General features: G+C 41.6%; 1 long non-coding RNA gene across 3 annotated transcripts in view; it reads left to right on the plus strand.

Moving 5' to 3' along the window:
- LOC110341417 overlaps positions 1-20,984 on the plus strand; it is a 191,709-nt gene that overhangs the window by 86,525 nt on the left and 84,200 nt on the right. For 2 of the 3 annotated variants that reach the window (XR_005876593.1, XR_002383356.2), the window contains exon 2: positions 4,671-4,782. This is a non-coding gene — a long non-coding RNA (uncharacterized LOC110341417). Of the gene's footprint in view, positions 1-1,579; positions 1,668-4,670; positions 4,783-20,984 lie in introns of those variants that run through there. The other variant, XR_005876594.1, reaches the window with a different exon arrangement.

Here is a 20,984-nt window from a genome sequence, read left to right on the forward strand (position 1 = left end):
ATGTAGTTGCAATGAAATGGGGGGGTTCTTAATTAGCTGGCCCCAATGGCAAGGACATCAACAAGGAAGCAGATGTCTCTGATACCCTGAGTGCCTTGATAGTTGGTGACATTTCTTTCCTTTTATCTGTAATAGCATAGTTGATACACCTTCAGGAATTTGAGTTAGTTTTCTAATGGCTTTTTAGTATTTATTCTTATTGTTTTTAAATTATGTGTCTATGTTTTTGGGGGTCATGTGCAGTGCTGGAGGATTCTGGAAGAGGACACCAGATCACCAGGAGTGGTATTACAGGCTGATGAACCACCAGAAACGGGTGCTGGAAATCAGACTCAGGTCTTCCGCAAGCGCAGTATGCAGAGGCACCGATAGTGATTCATGGGACCAGGCTCAAATATAGGTTAAATACAATTTATTTCGGGAAGAAGTCACTTACACAAGAAGCAGATGGCCGCTGCAGGGTCCCGCTCTAAGGATCTGCACAGGCTGCTCCCTGTGACCCGACCAGAAGCCAGAGAAAGCCACCTGCCTGGATCCCAGACTCACTCTCTTGTCAGTCACCACTTGTGACCACGCCCAAATGGGCGGGGTAGATAGCTCACTGCAATTCCCCTTTCAGTCTAAAGAAAAAGATGTAGGCTTGATGGAAAACTATGTACACGGAAAGCAAATATCGAGTGTGCTCCAGGAGAAGGAAAAGTGAGAACAAACACACTTAGGACCTATCGCCAGCTAAGCAACTAGAGCAAAAGGCGGGAACGACAACCGCGTGTACTCTTAACTGCCGCGCCACCTCTCTAACCCCTCTTATCTAGTTGTAACAATCTTAATTTGTTTGCTAGTGGTTTTTATTTTCCACGAGTAAAGGGGTTATCTGGACAGGTCTTGTCCTGAACCGTACTTTTATTGCCCTCTTTATACCCAAGGCTAATGAAATGTCTCCTGATTCAACACGAAGAATTCTCAAAAGCTGGGTAACTCGTATGTCCTGACTCAGGAGTCTGATCATCTCATGTGATCACCTGGGTGAAGGACGTTTTGAACCTAAGTTCATATCAGTGGTTTACTTCCTTGGTCCGAGAAGGGGTTAAATTCCAGGCTTTTCCTATGTGTTGCCATTTTGTATGCAGAGAACAACCCAGTGTCTTGTTTTCCTGTAATAGACGAGAATACGATGTGCTAGCTAGACCCCAAATGACGTGTGTACAGAAATAACAAAAGCCACGGCCGTCACGATGACATGCATTTCCTATAGGCGGGAGTATTGCAGGGGCCGGAGAGATGGCTCACTGGTTAGGAGTGCGTCTTGCTGGTGCAGAGGTCCCACGTCTGGCTTCCAGCACTAGCGCTGGATAAAACATGACTGCCTATAATTCCAATTCTGGGTGGATCTGATACTCCTGTCCTCAATGGATACCTGTACTCGTCACCACACAGAGACAACAGATTCACATAATTAACACACACACACACACACACACACACACGCATACACACACATGTATGTATATATCTGTATATATACTATAGGTATATTTGAAGACAACCTCACAATGGTGTTCTGTTTTCCCCATTTCCCAGAAGAAGGAGTGGGAACTCAAGGAGGCAGAAACCGGTACAGACAGCCAACATTTACTCGGGGCCCATCATCTGGAGAACTTTCCTCGGTGGGTGCAGTTAATCCCCGGGGACCCTAGGAGGCGCTGTCTCATCTTACAGACAAGACAACTGACCCAGGGTTAGGCAGCTTATCCACAAACGGAGAGGGCAACTTGCTTCAAGTCCAGCTGGTGGCGAACGCACTGGGGAGGCCGAACCCCTATCCCAGGCTGCGTAGTTTTAAGATTCCACGCCGTTTTCAGCGCACCAGGTGTCCCTGGAACCTTGCGCTGGAGTCTCGCCAATGTCCCAGCTGCCCTCATAACCCGTCTCTCTTCTCTACTCCAACTGGGTCGTCTGTGTCCGAACAAATTCCATGCAAGGCTTTCTGGAAAAGCTCAAGGCTCTTCCCCAGCACGGCCCAGAGCTCACAGCCAAGGCTGAGAACACTAACCCCCAAACTTGTCCCCTGCCTGCTTGTTCCTAATCTCAGCTGCACATGCTCCACAGGGGGAAACTGCTTTCTCAGAGGATTTACAGGCCCGACAGCATGGCCAGGGTAAATCTTTATTGCCCTAGTGCCTTGGGAAAGACATTATCTTTCGGAGTGGGTAGCGATAAGCTTTGACATCAGCGCGGTCTACCCTAGTGTTAAAGTACGGTCACGGGGTCTGTTTTATTCTGTTTAGTCACACTTGCAGATATCGTTAAAGAGACACTTCCAAGCAAAGGTCGTTTTTTGTTGCTGTTGCTCTTCGTTTCTGAGACAGTGTTTCACATAGCTCAGGCTGGCCTTGAACTCGGTACTGAGGATGCAACTGAGGATGGTCTTCTTCTCTTCCTACCTCCTGTCTAGTGCTGGGATTTTAGATGTACACCTTCAGGCCCAGTTAGCACAGGTTATTTTAAAAACTCAAGACAAAATTATATGATGTACCTGTAATCATTTTTTAATGTTGCACTAAAAACAAAACAAAACAAAACAAAGCTCCTTGAGTCTTAAATGGTAACTAGTGAGTATTAAATACTCTATCAAATGACAATTTAAAAGAACCTTTAGTCTCACTGGTTATAGACTTAATTATTTGAAGGTGCTTGATAGGAAACAAAAGTTTTGTTACTTTATGTTTTCAAGTAACACTAAGCAGACACACCTGCTAAGGTCAGACATGTGGTCGTATGTGTCCTACAACATACGTGATTCTAAGTATGTCAAAATACAAATTTTGTTGAATGGCTCGGTTTTCATGCATTTAACATTGATTGAAAAGTATTTATTTTTATAGTAGTTTAATTTTGTACACTTGTGTGTAGGTATGCACTCACAAGTGTGGGAGTCTGCAGAGGTTGTTGGTTTCCCTAGGAGCTGGACTTACAACATGGGTGCTGGGTGCTGGATTTGAGTCTTCTGGTAGAGCAGTGCTTGTTCTTAACCTTGGACCCATCTCTCAAGCCCCAGCATGTACTAATTGCTGACAAAATATTGGTGTCATGGTTTAAGGAATAGGAAAGCTTAAATGATTTTTATCATATAGCTTTGCATAAGACCATTTTCATACAAGTTTATACGACCCACATTATCCCCCACCCAAACCTCACCACCCTCTCATCTCTTATTCCCTCCTTAGCCCCTTCATTACCAAGACAATTCTATTTCGACATTCATAAAATCTATATGCATGTGACTTGTAGAGTCCAGGAGCAACAGAGCAAAGAGAGAAAGAGAGCATGTGACATTTGTCTTTCTGAGACCGCTTAGCTCACTTAATATGAGCCGATTTTCCTGTTAATGGCGCAACTACACCCATTTTCATAACTGAACACAATCCTTTGTGTGTGCAAGGAATGGAAATCTTTGGCCAGAGTGTTCAGAACTGCTTCTGTTTTACTCACCGCCAACTATGTAGTTCTCAGGAGCTCCGTTACTCTCAGATGCCTTCAATGAGACCTGCTTTCCTACATTGCAGTGTTGACTTGAGAATAAAATAAGATGATATGGATAGAGACTGAAGAGAAATAGTAGTTAGACATTCTCTACAGTTTAAACTGTGGAAATGTATTTTTTTACCTAAATATACCCATTCTCATAACTTACATCACATTTATAGTTATCATTTAATATTACATATATTTGCTTATGTTGTATGGACGGGGTGGTGGTGTATGTGCTACAACACGTGTGTGGTGGACAGAGGTAAGTCTGCAGTAGCTAGTTCTCTCCTGCTACTGTGTGAGCTCCAGGGGTCTTAGGCTTTGGTGGCAAGCTCCTTTGCTCACTGAACCCATCTCCCTGACTCAGGTGGCCTCGTATAGGATGTATTTGTTCTTGCTAGAAGATGAACAAGTCACCTTGTCATGAAAATGTAAGGTGTGACTCTGAGGTCTGAGAAGGCTTCTTTATCTATTGCTTTTCTGGTCCTGTGATAAAATACCATGACCAAAAGCAACTTAAAGAAGATATTAATGGGCTGGAGAGATGGCTCAGCCATTAAAGGCTAGGCTCACAACCAAAAATATAAGAAGATATTATTTTGGCTTAAAGCTCCAGAGGGCTAGTTAACAAAGTACTTCAGTCATATTTATGAATAAGAAAGGGAGAGAATCTAAGGTGATTTTAGGATTGGGGAAAGTAGCTCTGAGGGAAAACTTGAGCTGACCACACCCAGAGTTCTGGGCTTCATCTCCATCATTGCAAATAATACTAACAGTTATTATGCTCTAGACACCATTTTAGCAAAAATTAACTAACATGTAATTTTGTAAAACAGATTGAAAAAAATCCCCTTACTATTTCATAGTTTAAAAGCCATCCCTGTTCATCTTAAATCCCTAAGCAACATGGAAAGCTCAACTCTAGGCACAGAGGCCGGGTGCAGTGACTGCGTGCTCAATGGAGATTGCATGGCTTGTACCTCACCTCGGAACAGTTGCTTGCAGTCGGGCTTCTTTGTCTGGGAACTCAGTGATCAAAGAGAGCAAGTGGCAGGTTTTTGGCTAAGAGAAACAATTCTCTACTTTCTTCTCATAAAACTTTAAGTATCTTATGAAAGTTTTAACTGTGGTTGACACAGGGCAATATTGAATTCAAATGTCCAGATTTGGACACGTGGAAAAAGACATCATTGTACTAGAGCTGGGAAAAGAAGCAGAGAAATTCTGAAGTGAGAAGTGAAAATACTGAAGGTGAGTTATGAAGGTGTGTGTGTGTGTGTGTGTGTGTGTGTGTGTGTGTGTGTAGCAAATACATGGATGTTGTGAATCTGCTCTAACCTAGTGGAAGAATTGTTCATATTAGAATTTTAGTTTCCTTTTTAAATTTTATGTATGTGAGTGTTTTGTCTGTATGCAAAAATGTTCTTGGTCTCCCTAAATAAGCAGGGTTTTGCTGTATGCAAGTGTTAAATGATAGTGGCAAGTAGGTAAGTAGAAATGTACATGAAAAGGAATTGGATCCCACGATCACTCTCTAATGTGCTCATAGTCTGTGCTTTCCAATGTCATCTCTTGTGGAGGAGACAAGAGCATAGGAAAGAAAGAGAGAAAGAAAGGAAGGAAGAAAGAAAGGAAGAGAAAGAAAGAAAGAAAGGAAAAATATAAGTCCTATTTTTAGAAACTCTAGACTGAGTCAACTTGTGTTATAACCATATAAGCCTTTGGTTAAATGTGTGAAGCAGTTCTCTTCAGTCTTTCCAGGGCCTTTAACTCTGCCCATAGCCCCCAAATACAGCAAAACAGACACCATCAAAGAACCAGCTTCTGACTGACCTTGCAGACTGCCTTTGATGAGGGGTGCATGCAACTCCCAGAATATACTAGGCAAATATTGGTGTGGGTGCAGAGTGTGGTGACACCTCTGCCGGACACTTAAAAGCAAGGGCTGCCAAATTTACCACTTCTCACTTAAGACTACTGCTTGCTACAGCTTGCTATACCTTTCATTATTCATGTGTGTGTATGTGTGTGTGTGTGTGTGTGAGAGAGAGAGACAGACAGACAGACAGACAGACAGACAGACACAGACACAGACACAGACACAGACACAGACACAGACACAGACACACAGCAAAGCGGGATGTTCCAACTTCCAGAATTTTACCCCACCATTGATGTATTTTAGCAACATCTCTATCTGAGCAGTTTCTTTGCCATCCTGGCTGGCATCTGTTTCACTTCTGGGGTAGCTTCCACCAGAGCCTGCATGTGATCTGATGACCCTAGGTCTGTTGGGATGTTTTTAGTATTAGTGAATGCTCGTTGGGTCACTAAAACAGTTTCTATCTCCTTGCAGATTGTATTTCACCTAGGCTTCACATGGGCTTGCTCATGGCAAATGCTTCTCCCAGAATTTCTTTATTTATTTCAACAATCAGACCTCTAGTAGCCTTCCAGATGCTTCTTTTCATCACAAACAGATTAATCCCTTTTCCCTTTTGAAGAGTTATTAATATTTTTGTATTTCCTTTAACCTTGTGTTACTATTTCTGTTTCAACCAATGGTTTTAATCAATAGCTCAGTATAAAATATATGGCCGAGTAAACACATGGATAAGATCTACCCAGTCATATATTTATTGGCTTGGATCACAGACAACGGCATCTCCTGATCATATCAAGTCCAACTCCCTCCTTCCACTCCTCCATCCCTCCCAATACATGCCCCTCCTATCTTCACATCCTTTTCTTACCCCCTGTCACACAATGAGTCCAGTCAGTGCTACCAGCATATGCATGGATACGGGGTCATCCATAAGCACATGGGTGGTTTACAGTGGCCACATCTCAGAAGAAAACTAACTCCTTTTGCCTCCAGCAGAATCCACCAATTAGCACTATCTCTTCAGCGAGGAGTGGGGCCTCATGAGCCCCTCCTGCACCCATGCTGGAAGACTGACTATTCCTGTGCAGGCAACTATACTGCTGTGTTCATGAGGGCAGTGGTCATGCCATATCTAGAAGAAAGCATGTCACAACACTCCTTTCCATCCTCAGGCTCTTACATTATCCCTGTTCTCCCAGGATGTTCCCTGAACTGGGATGGGTGAGGGGTTTGATACAGGTGACTCGTTTAAGGCCGACAGCTGAGCAGTCTCTTGTCTCTGCATCTTGGCCGAGTACAAGCCTCAGCATGGATGACTACCCACTGCCAAAGGAGACTTCTCTCACCAAGGCTGAGAGCAGTACTGATCTGTGGGTATAAACAAATACTTAGAAGGCAAATATTTCCGATTTCACACACAAGTCCATTTAAAGCAGCGGCATTATTCCCTTCCTGAAGCTATTGATTTAAAAGCACTAATTATTTTTTTCTTGCCCTCATACACTGTCATTGGTCATCCCAATGTCCAGATTTTGAAATAGTCACAATGGGTTTCAAATCCTGGCTCAAAGAAGCCTTAGTTATCTCTGGGTAGGGGATGATAATGGCTCCTTGATAAGAATGTTTTGACAATTAAGTGAGATTGTTTTCTGAGAGCACTCAGTGCTTCTGTGGGTATCACTGAACAGACTATTTTATTAAAATGGTGAGGACACTGGGAAACAGAAGGAGGCAGACACGTGTTGACACCCAAGTTCCACAGCCAAGATGAACATTTAATGGGCTGAGTGGGAATAGCTAAGGTCTTAGTAATTTGTCGATGACTGTTATCAGTTACCGCAAGATTCCTACAGTAGACTTTCCATGCCAAGTGCAAACAAGCAAGCTCATTCCTGTGTCACAGGAATAATTTTTAAAATGATCAGAAATGTGAAACTTGTATGACTTCTTAAAAAAATAAGTTTGCTGTGTTTAGATTTCAAATTTGGAGTGCTGATATGGGATGCTTGCAACTTCTGTTTCATTCACGGGTAAATATATACAAGGTCTTTCCTCAGTAACACTCACCCAGAGAGGAAGGTGTTAATCTGTAAAGGGTATACTAAGTGCAGTGACGTCACAGACAGAGTATTGCATTCTTATGGTCAGGGGTTATCTCCTTTCCTCCTCTGGAGTTCGTCACGGGACTCCAACATTTGTAAACTAAGCCAATACAATTTTTCTCAAATATGTGCAATATTTGCTCATTTGGAGATGTGCAGTTTCCTGGCTCTTGTCTTTGTTTTTTCCATTCTCTTGCCTTTTGGAGCATTTTAGGAGTCATCAGTGTGACAGTGGCAGGGTGGGAAAGAAGCATGGGGTCACAATTAAAATCTCTCTGACAGTCTCATTTATCAAACTTAGGCTCTGAGTCACCAAAGGGCTTTGCAAGACAGTGTAAAAGCCCCAAAGCTTTTGTGGTACAGGCTGCCACTGGCTTGTTCCAGAAACGGGGCAGTTTGCCGGGAATAAAAAGGGTGAGAGAGCATCCCCTGTCCTGGGGAGAGGGTCTGTTTGCAGACATCTCATAGAAGGAGTTGGTCTTTTCCAGAGTGAACCACCGCACAGCCCAAAGGAGAGGAGCCCAGAAGAGAGCCCAGAGGCTTTGGGAAGAGTAGTGATGTTAATGCTCTGGGGGACAGATGATAGGAAGACAGGCCAAGGAGTCAGGGGAGGGGAAGGAGAGGAGAGCAGAGGGGAGGGGAGGAGGGGAGAGCAGAGAGAGAAGGGGAGGAGGGGAGAGCAGAGAGGGGAGGAAAGGAGAGCAGAGAGAGGAGGGGAGGAGGGGAGAGCAGAGAGGGGAGGGGGAGGAAAGGAGAGCAGAGAGAGGAGGGGAGAAGAGGAGAGCAGAGGGGAGGAGGGGAGAGCAGAGAAAGGAGGGGAGGAGGGGAGAGCAGAGAGAGGAGGGGGAGGAGAGGAGAGCAGAGAGAGGAGGGGGAGGAGGGGAGAGCAGAGAGAGGAGGGGAGGAGGGGAGAACAGAGAGAGGAGGGGAGGAGGAGAGAGCAGAGGGGAGGGGAGGAGGGGAGAGCAGAGAGAGGAGGGGGGAGGAGGGAAGAGCAGAGAGGAGGGAGAGGAGGTGAGAGCAAAGAGAGAAGGGGAGGAGGGGAGAGCAGAGAGGGGAGGGGGAGGAGAGGAGAGCAGAGAGAGGAGGGGGAGGAGGGGAGAGCAGAGAGAGAAGGGGGAGGAGGGGAGAGCAGAGAGAGAAGGGGGAGGAGGGGAGAGCAGGAGCAGGAAGGTGAAGTAAAGAAGAGAGGAGGAAGAGTGAGGGAGGGTAGAGGGGAGGGGAGTGGAGAGAAGAAAGTAGAGGAGAAGGGGGAGGAGGAAGAGATGGGCAGAAAAAGGACATGGACGAGGGAGAGAGGAGAAACAGAAGGAAGAAAAGAGCAGAGAGGGACAGAGAGGAAGAAGGAGCAGAGGCAGAAGGAGGAGGGGAGAGGAAGCAGAGATGCCATAGAAAAGGGACCAATCAGCTCAGGAGAGCAATGGAGATCAGGAGATAGGCAGCCCCACCCCCGCCCCTGGTTTGAGACAGTGTCTCACTTAACAAGGGTCAGGTTTGAACTCAGTTAGCAACTGGAGATGACCTTGGAATCCCAGTTTTTCTGCCTCCACCACTCAAGTGCTGTAATTTCAGGTGTGGGACACAGCACTCTGTTGACAATGTAATTTAAAAAGTACAGAATGTTACAGCACAGTAGCAGAATCAGTAAATCAAGGAGTCCCTAAAACACACACACAACAGGGAGGAGAAAGTAAGGGAAACTGAGGAAAGTGGACAGCGCCATTCAGATCAGCCGCTCTAGGCTATTGAGTAATCATTGTGGGCAGGGCAGTGGCATCACCGAGCAGGTGCCTGTGGGTATACCTTAGGTCACAATGGCTGCAAGGCACTTGGCAATAGTTCCAATTCAGACTGTAAACATTTAGTAAACTTAGATATTACTGAGGGAATCATAATAAACGAGTCTTTTTTTCTTCAAATTCTAATCTAGGAGAAGTTATATGTTATACATGAAAAGAGGAAGGCAGTAGATTCACCATTTTTATTGTTCATGCTGTCTATTTTCTGCTGCTCTGCTTATTATTTTTAAGTGTAGGGTATCCATTTAATCTTGACGTCAGTGAACTAAGTGAGGCAAAGTCTTCCAAACTTGCTCTTTGACATTTGCTATCTGTGAAGCCATTGTTCATGGACTGACTTGGTATATATGTCATCAGAGTTGGATCTCGAATGTGGGAAACTATGCAGCTTGGATCCCTGGAATGCATTATTTACACAGGATAGCTCTCAGTTATCTTCATGCAGCTATCAGTTAGCACTGTCTCAGACACATTTTTCCTGTGTCTAAACCCTCAAAATGTATCCCACGTTTGATACAACACATGAATTAGTTAAATTTGCTTTTAGTTTTAAATTATATTTTCCGTACCCATATTCTGATAACCCAATACCGAGAAAAATATATTTTAAATTTCCTATCTCCTAGATAGGATTCCCTGACTTGCCAACAATAAGTTACTAGAGCCCTGTAAACAGTAACCACATTTAATTTCCTCTCATTAGTTTGGCTGTTACCTATCAGTCAAAGGTGTCATGCTGAGAACAAACTAACATTGATACTAGTTTTCTTTTCTTAATCTTTTATTTCTAAGAGAGGTAGAAAAAAAGGAAATTCAGCAATACGTTTTAAAAGTTTTTTTTTTAAACATGGGTAGTTACATGCATTTTTAAGAATCCATTAACATATTCGCCTAAATTGAGTGAATATAAGGTGTCTATTTAGGCTAGACTACTGTACTTCACTTGGTTGGGTAGAATGGGTTTTGCTATATGAAATAGTTATTAAATACAATGAAAAGTAGTAGCATTTAGAAAATGAACAGGGAAATTTAAAATATAACTTTTATATATTTTGCAGTCAAGATACAATTGTGATTGTGTCCACCTGGTGCCACAGGAGAAGGAATGGTGTTTATTGTTTAATGGGCACAGAATGTTGGGGTTTTGTTGTTTATTTTTCTTTTGAGTGAGTTCCAGGACAGCCAGAGCTGTTACACAGAGAGACCTTGTCTGGAAAAATAAAAAAAAAATGAACTTCCCTTCCTCTGTAATCAGATTAGTGACTACCTTAATTGTCATACTAGAACCTTCATCCAGTAACTGATAGAGGCACATGTGGAGATCCACATGATACAGAGGGAGGAGAGATAATATGAGCAATAAGATCCAGACTATGTTGGGGAAACCCACAGAAACAGCTGACATTTATTTTTTTAAAACAGGGTTTTACTCTTGAACTCACAACAACTCTCTAGTCTCAGCATGGCAAGTTCCAGAATTATAGAAGTGAACTGTCATGCCGGGATTATATCCTCCCTTTGGAAGATAACAGACATCAGTGGGTAGGTGTGGTGACAGTCTCACACACTGTAAATGTACTCACAGCTATAGACACATAAAAAGCTGAAATGACAATTTTCATGTTATCTACATTTATGTCAATTGAAGTTCATTTAGAAAAACCAGCCATCAAAGGAACAAACATGTTTCTGCTTTAAAATATTTTAATAAGTGTCAAATAAAAAAATTGGCTTCTCTCAGAGTTAGAAAAAGAAGCCAATGGATCTTCTGAAGGGCAGAGTCTATGTTCCTGTTCCTAGAAAAGACTATTTCTGTTTTTGATTTGTCCATTTGGTTCATATAGATTCAATTGTAGCAGGCATTCCTTTTGGGTCACCAACCTCCAAATCATGACATGGAGTCTTATTACTAGTTATGAATACTCATCCTTTTCTTATGCTTGTCCCAACTAGTTATTGTAACTTATTTTAACCTGTTTCTCTTCATCTACATTTTGCCTCAGGGCTTTTTTATTTTTATTTCATTCTGTATGTCCTACTCCATGTCTGTCTGTCTGCTGACTGACTGACTGTCTGTCTGTCTGGCCCTGGACTTCTCTCCCTCTTTCTTCCTCATTCTCTTTCCCCAGCCTAGATTTCTCCTCCTACTCATTCTCTCTGCCCACCAGCCCTGCCTATCTCTTTACTACCTAGCCATTGGCCTTTCAGCTTTTTATTAGGCCATTCAGGTGCCTTAGGCAGGCAAAGCAACACACATCTTTACATTGTTAAACAAATGCAGCACATCTTTGTATAGTTAAAGTAATATTCTGTTCCACAACATTCAGTTATATACAGATATGACTGAGTGGATAGTTTTCCCAAAGGTTTTGATGCAGACCTTACCGAACCAAATCAGATGGCTTGGCATAGCGTGGAGGGAGACCAGGGTGTCTCATGCTACAGCCTGTCAACCATCATTTGTGCAGGGAAGACTGTCCTACACTGTTCAACCCCTTCTATTCTGTCAGCTGACTTGGGTCGTCTATGGGAGAACTGAAGAGCAACAACCCTTGTGAAAAATGAGTCACCATCAAGCTACTGAGTTGGGGATGAACTATTGCTCAGCAAAAGTTGGACAAACAATGGCTGCATACTGGTGAGCCTGTGCTGGTGGACCAGCCCATCCAGAGTTGGCCGAAGTTGTGGTGCTAACCCAGCATCCACCCACAGGAGGAGGCTAGCATGGGTCTGCTTCGGACCCGCCTTCCACTGCCCTGCTATGAGCCTCCTGAGACCTGGGGACTGCACACCGGGAACCTATTCCAGTGGACCAGCCCATCCATAGTCTGCCAGCATTGTGGTGCTAGTCCCACCTCCACCCACGGGAAGAGGAGAGTCATTGGGGTATTGGACCTGCTCACACTCACCGGGAGAGAACCTTGGACCCATATCCACCAGGAGATGGAGAGACCCCACAAGCACCCACTGGAATAAGGGCTGGGAAGACGGCAGTATAAGAACATAGTCAAGAGCAGAAAGATCAGTATGACGCCACCAGAATCTAGGAACTCAACACCAGCAAGACCTAAACATCCCAACACAGATGAAGCAGAAGAGATCAGCCCTGAAAACAACTTTATGAAGATGACAGAGATCCTCAAAGAGGTAATGAGAAAATCCCTTAAAGAAATGGAAAAAAAACCCCAAAAACTTCAAGTAACAGAGGAAACACAAACCAAAAATTGCAAGAAATAAACAAATCTCTTAAATAAAATGAGGAAAACCAAGAAAAAAAACAACAAACAAGTGAAGGAAACAATTCAAACAGTGCAAGGCTTGAAAGCTGAAATAGAGACAACAACAACAAAACAGTCTGAGGGAATGCTGGAAATAGAAAAGCTGGGTAAATGATCAGGAACTACAGATGCAAGCATAACCAACAGAATACAAGAGATGGAAGAGAGACTCTCAGGCACTAAAGATACACTAGAAGAAATAGATTCATTGATCAAAGAGATTCTTCAGTCCAACAAATCCCTAACACAAAATATCCAGGAAATATGGGACACCGTAAAAAGGCCAACCCTAAGAATAATAGGTATAGAAGAAGGTGACAAAACCTACCTCAAAGGGGCAGAAAACATATTCAACAAAATCATAGAAGAAAACTTTCCCAACCTAAAGAAAGGCATGCCATTGAAGATACAAGAAACTTACAGAACACCAAGTAGAGTGGACCACAAAAAATGTCCCCTTGTCACATAATAATCAAAAACCAAGCATACAAGAGAAAGAAAAAATATTAAGAGCAGCAAATGAAACAGCCCAAGTAACATATAAAGGCAAGCCTGTCTAAATTATACCTGACTTCTCCATGAAAACTTGGAAAGCTAAGAGGTCCTGGATAGATATTCTACCAACACTAAGAGACCACAGTTGCCAGCCCAGACTACTATACCCAGCAAAGCTTTCAATCAATAGATGGAGAAAACAAGATACTCCATGACAAAACCAGATTTAAACAATATGTAGCCATTAATCCAGCTGTACAGAAATATCTGGAAGGGAAACTCCAACCCAAGGAAGTTAACTAAACTCACAAAAACATAGGCAATAGATAATCCCACTTTATCAGTAGCCAAAAGAAAAAAGGGAGGGAAATTCACACACAATAGCATCACCACCAAATCCAAAACAAACAAGAATTAACAATAGATGGTCATTAACATCCTAAATACTAATGGTCTTAACTCACCTATAAAAAAGACACAGGCTAACAGAATGGATATGAAGACAGAATCCATTCTTCTGGTGTATACAAGAAATTCAACTCAATTTCAAAAGGTATTCCAATCAAATGTACCCAAGAAACAAGTTGGTGTAGCAGTCCGAATACCTAACAAATTAGACTTCAAACTAAAAATCCATCAAAAGAGATGAAGAAGGTCATGTCACATTCATCACAGGAAAAATCCGTCATGATGAAGTCTCAATTCTGAACATCTATACCCCAAATACAAAGGCATCCACATTTGTAAAAGAAACATTATTAAAACTCAAATCAAACATCAAAACCTCACACACTTGTAGTGGGAGACTTCAACACTCTGCTTTCACCACTAGACAAGACACCAGACAGAAACTTAACAAGGAAACAAAGGAACTAATAGAAGCTATGACCCAATTGGGTTTAACAGACATCTATAGATTATTCCATCCTAACACAAAAGACTATACCTTCTTCTCAGTGCCACATGGAAGCTTCTTTAAAATTGACCACATACTCGACAACATAGTAAAACTCAACAGGTAAAAAAAAATAAATTGGAATAACCCCTTGTATCTTATCAGAACACCATGCATTAAAGTTAGAATCCAACAACAACACAAATTGCAGAAACCCTACAAACTCATGGAAATTGAACAGTGTACAATTGCACCATTCCTGGTTCAAGGAAGAAATGAAAAAGAAGTTAAAGACTGCCTAGAATTCAATGAGAATGAAGACACAACGTACCCAAACTTATGGGACACTTTGAAAGCAGTGTTAAGAGGAAAGTTCATAGCACTAAGTGCTCACATGAAGAAACTGGAGAATAGTCACACTGGAGAATTAACAGTACAACTGACTCAAGAACAAAAAGAAGGAAACTCACCCTGGAGGAGTAGATGCCAGGAAATAATTAAATTGAGGGCTGAAATCAATAAAGTAGAAACAAAGAATAGAAAAACAAAGAATCAATGTAACAAAGAGCCAGTTCTTTGAGAAAATCAACAAGATAGACAAACCTTTATTCAAACTAACCAAAAGACAGAGAAAGAACATGTAAATTAACAAAATCAGAAATTAAAAGTAGGAAATCCAGAGAATCTTCCACAAACTCTGAAAACTAAAAGGAAATGGATAATTTTCTTGATAGATATTACTTACCAAAATTAAATCAAGAACAGATAGGCTATTTAAACAGACCTATAACCCCTATGGAAATAGAAGCAGTCATCAAAAGTCTCCCAACCAAAACTGCCCAGGATTAGATGTTTTCAATGCAAAATTCAACCAGAAATTCAAAGAACAGTTAATACCAATACTCCTCAAAGTGTTCCACACAATAGAAGCAGAAGGGTTATTGCCAAACCATTTTTATGAGGCTACAATTACCTTGGTACCTAAGCCCCACAAAGCACACCTAAGAAAGAGAACTATAGATCAATATCTCTCGTGAACATTGATGCAAAATAATCAATAAAATACTGGCAAATAGAATCCAAGAGTGTATCAGGAAAATTATCCACCATGATCAAGCAGGCTTCCTCCCACGGATGCAGGGATGGTTCAACATATGAAGATCCATCAATGTAATCCTCCATATAAACAAAATGAAAAAGAAAAAACACATGATCATCTCACTAGATACTGAAAAAGCCTTTCACAGAATCCATCACCTCTTTATGATAAAAGTCTTGGAGAGATCAAGGATAACAGGTACATACCTAAACATAATAAAAACAATATACAACAAACCAACAGCCAACATCGAACTAAATGGAAAGAAATTCAATGCGATTCATCTAAAATCAGGATCAAGACAAGGCTGTCCACTCTCTCCATATCTCTTCAATATTGGACTCAAAGTTCTAGCTAGAGCAATAAGACAACAAAAGGAAATCAAGGGGATACAAATTGGAAAGGAAGAGGTCAAATTTTCACTCTTTGCAGATAATATGCTAATTTACTTAAGCCACTCGAAAAAGTCTACCAGGGGACTCCTATAGCTGATAAACAATTCAGTAAAGTGGCAAGATACAAGATTAACTAAAAAAAATCAGTAGTTCTACAGACGATAAATGGGCTGAGAAATGAATCAGAGAAACACCACCCTTTGCAATAACCGCAAACAACAGCTTGGTATTGGTAAACCAATGGAATCCAATTGGAAACCCTGATATTAAACCACACACCTACAAACAGATTTTTGTCAAAGAATTTAAAATTCTACAATGGAAAAAAGGAAACATCTTCAACAAATGGTGCTGGCATAACTGAATGCCTGTATGTAGAAGATTGCAGATAGATCCATGTCTATCACCATGCACAAAACTTAAGTGCAAATGCATCAAAGACTTCAACATAAATCCAGCCATACTGAAGAGAAAGTGGGAGGTACCTTTGAATGAATTGGTATAGGAGACTGCTTCCTGAGCATAACATCAGTAGCACAGACACTGATATTGACAATGAATAAATAGGACCTTCTGAAACTGAGAAGCTTCTGTAAGGCAAAGGACACAGTCAACAAGAAAAAATGGCAGCCCGCAGAATGGGAAAAGTTATTTATCAATCCCTCATCTGACAGAGGGCTGATTTCCGAAATACACAAAGAACTTAAGAAACTAGCCACCAAAACACCAAATAATCCAATTAAAAAGTGGGGTACAGAACTAAATAGAGAATTCTCAATAGAGGAGTCTAAAATGGCAGAAAGACATTTAAAAAATTGTTCCATATTCCTAGCCATCAGGGAAATGCAAATCAAAACAACACTGAGATACCAACTTGCTCCTGTCAGAATGGCTAATATCAAAAACACCAATGACAGTTTATGCTGGAGAGGATGTGGAGAAAGGGGAACACTCTTCCACTGCTGGTGGGAGTGCCAACTCATACAGCCACTTTGGAAATCAGTATGGTGGTTCCTCAGTGAAATGGAAATCAGTCTACCACAAGATCCAGCAATTCCACTTTTCACATTCATACAACAAGGTCATATGTTCAACTATGTTCACAGCACCATTATTTGTAATAGCCAGAACCTGGATGCCCCTTAACTGAAGAATGGATAATGAAAATTTGGTACATTTACATAGTGGAGTACTGCTCAGCTGGAAAAAAGATCTAATCTTGAAATTTGCAGGCAAACAAATGGAAATAGAAAAAACCACACTGAGTGAGGTAACCCAGTCTCAAAATGACAAATATGGTATATACTCACTCATATATGGATATTAGACATAGAGCAAATGATTACCAGTCTATAATCCATACCGTCAGAGAAGCTAGGAGACATGGAGGACCCTAAGAGAGACATATATGGTCCCCTGGAAAAGGGGAAAGGGACAAGATATCCTGAGCTAATTGGAAGCATGGTGGGAGGTGAGAGGGAGTTAGGAGAAAGAGAAGGGAAGAAAAGGAGGGGAGAGGAGGGCATGAGGGAGCAGGAAGATTGAGTCAGGAAGAATGGAGGGTAGCAAGAAAAGAGCTATCCTAGTAGAAGGAACCATTATAGGTTTAAAGAGAAATCTGGCACTAGGGAAATGTCCAGAGATCTACAAGGATGACCCCAACTAAGAATCTAAGCAATAGTGGAGAGGCTACTTTAAAAGACCTTCCCCTATAATGATATTGAGGACTACCTTAAATGCCATTCTAGAGCCTTTATCCAGTAGGTGATGGAAGCAGAGGCAGAGACTCACATCTAAGCACTGAGCTGAACTCCTGGAATCCAATTGCAGAGAGGGAGGAGTGATGAGCAAAGAGGTCAAGACCAGGCTGGAGAAACCCACAGAAACAGCTGACCTGAACTAGGGGGAGCTCATGGACCCCAACATAGGACTGACTCAGAACCCCTGAATGTGGGTGTCAGTTAGAAAGCTTGGAAAATCTATAGGGCCTCTGGTAGTGGATCAGTATTTATCCTAAGTATTTGAATGGGCTTTGGGAACCAATTCCACATACAGAGATACGTCTAGACACACGGGGTAGGCCTAGGTCCTGCTCCAAATGATATGACAGACTTTGAAGATTCCCCCATGGAAGGCCTCACCCTCCCTGGGGAGCAAAAAGGGGATGGAATAGAGGGGTAGTTGGGGGGGCAGGGGAGGAGGAGAGGGAGAGGGAACTGGGATTGACATGTAAAACAAGATTGTTTCTAATTTAAATAAAAAGAGAAACAAAACAAAACAAAAAACACTGTCACTAAATGGAACCTTTCCCAGCCCATTCAGTCCTTAAGCATTTAAAGTTTAGAGTTATAGTTATTTGTCCTCATTTTCTCAGAAACAGCCTTCAATCTATTGTCAAATGTTAACCAATTTTTCCTCCAAAATCAATCCCCAAACTGACTATATCTTGTTGTTTGGCCTGTTCTAGGAGTTATGCTAAAGAAAACCAAACAAAAACTTTAGGAGCCAGCAACAGAAACCATGCCTTTAAATGTGTTTCCATGATGTTCATGATGCTTGCATTTCTGCCTACACAATCCTCCTCAGCTCTTCCTCCTAGGTCATAGCTTTCCATCTGGGACACGTGCCCCACCCCAGATCCACTCTATTCCCGGTAACCCGTAGGTTTTATATTTCTAGCTTTTAATTAGTGTTGGCATATATGTCTGTGTGTGGGTTTTGTGTACATGGGTACAGTGACAGCAGAGGCCAGAAGAGGGCATCAGACCCCTGGAAGCTGTAGCAACAGGCAGTTCTGAAGCCTCCAATGTGGATGCTGGGAACTGAACTCACTGGGGTATCCTCTGCAATAGCACATTGTACTCTTTACCCCAGAGCCATGTACCCAAGGCCTCTCTCTTTCCACCTTTACGTAACTTTCAGGGATTGAACATTTTTGAGTGGCAAGCACTTTCACCTCCTGAACCATCATGTTGACTCATGTCTGTTATTTCATACATTTATATGTATCTATATCTTTCCAAGTCTATATCTATATCATCTATCTATCTATCTATCTATCTATCTATCTATCTATCTATCTATCTATCTATCTTGTATCTATCGTCTATTCGTCTATCTACCCATCTGTCATCATTATCTATCTGTCTATCATCTATCTATCTTCTGGTTAATTTCATTCTGTGTTATTTCCCTACCACTTGTATCAATACCCTTTAAAATTTTTTTTTGACATTGACTTTCATAAAACCAATAGTGTTATCCTGCGCCTTAGAAAGCATTTGGACACTCCTAGATGATTCCTTGTTTCCTTCTGTGACTTATAACAGTCCTTGAATATGTTTCCCAACTCCACAGACCATGGCTCTTGAAGGAGCATCTTTTTTTGTCCAGTGTCACAGCATCACACACAGAGTGAGTGCTAATGCTTACATTCTTGAATGCCACTGCATTTCTACTTAAATTCATGAAAACTTCCCTCAAGGACAGTAAGTAGTCTCTGAAGATTCAAATGTGAATAACAAAAGTCTGAAGACTCTTCAGACAAGTATGTAATTTTATTTGTAAAAAAAAAACAAGCAAAGGAAACCACTAAAAAAAATCCAAAGTACCGACCCAAAGGTTTTTTTTCATCCTAGGAGAATGAACTTTTTTAGAACAGTGCTTTTTGTGTGAAATGGGCCAAAAACATGTTCTCGATTAGTGAGTTCTATCTTCTCATCTGGTCTTCTTGCCAGAAAAGATATTAGGGCTAGAAGAATTCATTTCACTAATATTAGAATCTATTGGACTTTTATGACTTTTGAAATATCTAGTAAATTCTGAAAGCTGGAGATATAAGAGCTCACTTTTTCCAAAGTGTGACCATCTCTGACTAAGAAAATATTAGAATAAATATTATTTAAAAAGCATGCTTAGCACCAAGTTGTTTTCATAGAAACAGAACCACACAAGCACCAAGTTGTTTTCATAGAATCAGAACCACACAAGTTATTGTTGAGCTCATTATTGAAGAGATCTATCCTGAAATTACATGATGACAATTTGATGGTCCTAGAGACACCCATTTCCAAACTGTGAGCTGTATGTACCACAAGGTCTGGGCAATTGGCACTCCCAGTTGACCGTCTGAACTCCTGAACGCTGTAGCCTGCAGTGTCTATTCAAGGAGACACAGCACTGAAAACTTAGGTCGGCAACATTCTGAACCCCAAATTCCTAGTGTCTCACTGCTATAACCAGTGAAAAATCTTGTGGTTTCTTCTCTTACTAGGTATGAGGTTTTTCCTATGTCTCCCTATCTTCATTGCTTTTGCTCTCCCTTACAAAGCATGTGTTTCTCATTCCTAGGTCAGGATGTTCCCAAGGTTGTAAAACTCACCTGTCCTAAACAGAACCCCAGTCTTGCTGAGGCTGTTACGGCATATAGATGATTCTGATCCCTCTGTGAGAAATCCTATGGCAAGACAGGAAAGTTCCCAGGGCTGTCAATAAAACAAACAAATAAACAACAAAGGGAGATGCTACTCATATTGTCATTCGTTTGGACTACTTGAGCATACCACTATAACTCTGAGTTCAGAAATGGCTGTCACACTTACAAAAACACTTATGTTCCCAGGACTTCTGTAAAAACAGGATTTCAAAGCTTTTGATTGCAAAAATAAAATAGGTGATATTTTCAATATTAATAATTCTCCTTCTAACTCATCAAAGATCCAAGATTCACCTTCCCCTGATAAACTTCATGTCCTTAGAATAAGAACCCATCAATTCCAATTTGTATTGTCCACATGTTCCCAGGTGTGGGACCATTCATTGGAGTATGACCAACTTCCTAGGACGACACATCCTTTTGAAAATATATTCTCCTTCTCCCAGAAGCCATTAACTGTATACAGCTTCTCAGCTAGGGCCAGAGGCCTGTGAATGCCTTCCCAGTCCATGCTGGCTTGATCTTGTGCAGGTCTTGCATAGTGGTGAATTCACAAGTGTAGGAGTCTTATTGTATCAGAAGATGCTGTTTCGGTCTATCATCCTTACTCTCTAACTCTTATAATCTATCTGGCCTCTCTTCCCCAGTGGTTGCTGAGCCTTGGAGAGGAGATGTGATGTAGATGTTCCATTCATGCTGGGCATTTCATAGTCTTTCATTCTCTGCACTTGATGAGTTGTCAGTTTCTGTGTAAAACACTGTCCACTCCACAAAGAAATTTCTCTGAAAAGGTTTGAATGGTGCACTGATCTATTAGTAGAGAGATACAAATTTAGAAGTTAGTTTGATATTATGTCCATTTAGCAACCTAATAGTAGGAGGTTCATTCTTGGGTCCAGTGTGGTTCCCCGGCCACAGGTTCCTGTACATATTTATAAAATAGGCATGCTTTTCCTCTTGTGGAGGATGCCTCCAATAAAATTAACAAGTGGTTGGGTAGTCTCATAGATGCCATTGTTGCATCTATGAGCATATTTGAAATGTAGTTCTCAGGATTCACAGTTGGGTAA

This window comes from Mesocricetus auratus, unplaced genomic scaffold (genome assembly GCF_017639785.1).
Source record: "Mesocricetus auratus isolate SY011 unplaced genomic scaffold, BCM_Maur_2.0 Super-Scaffold_100001, whole genome shotgun sequence".
Classification (NCBI taxonomy): Eukaryota; Metazoa; Chordata; class Mammalia; order Rodentia; family Cricetidae; genus Mesocricetus; species Mesocricetus auratus.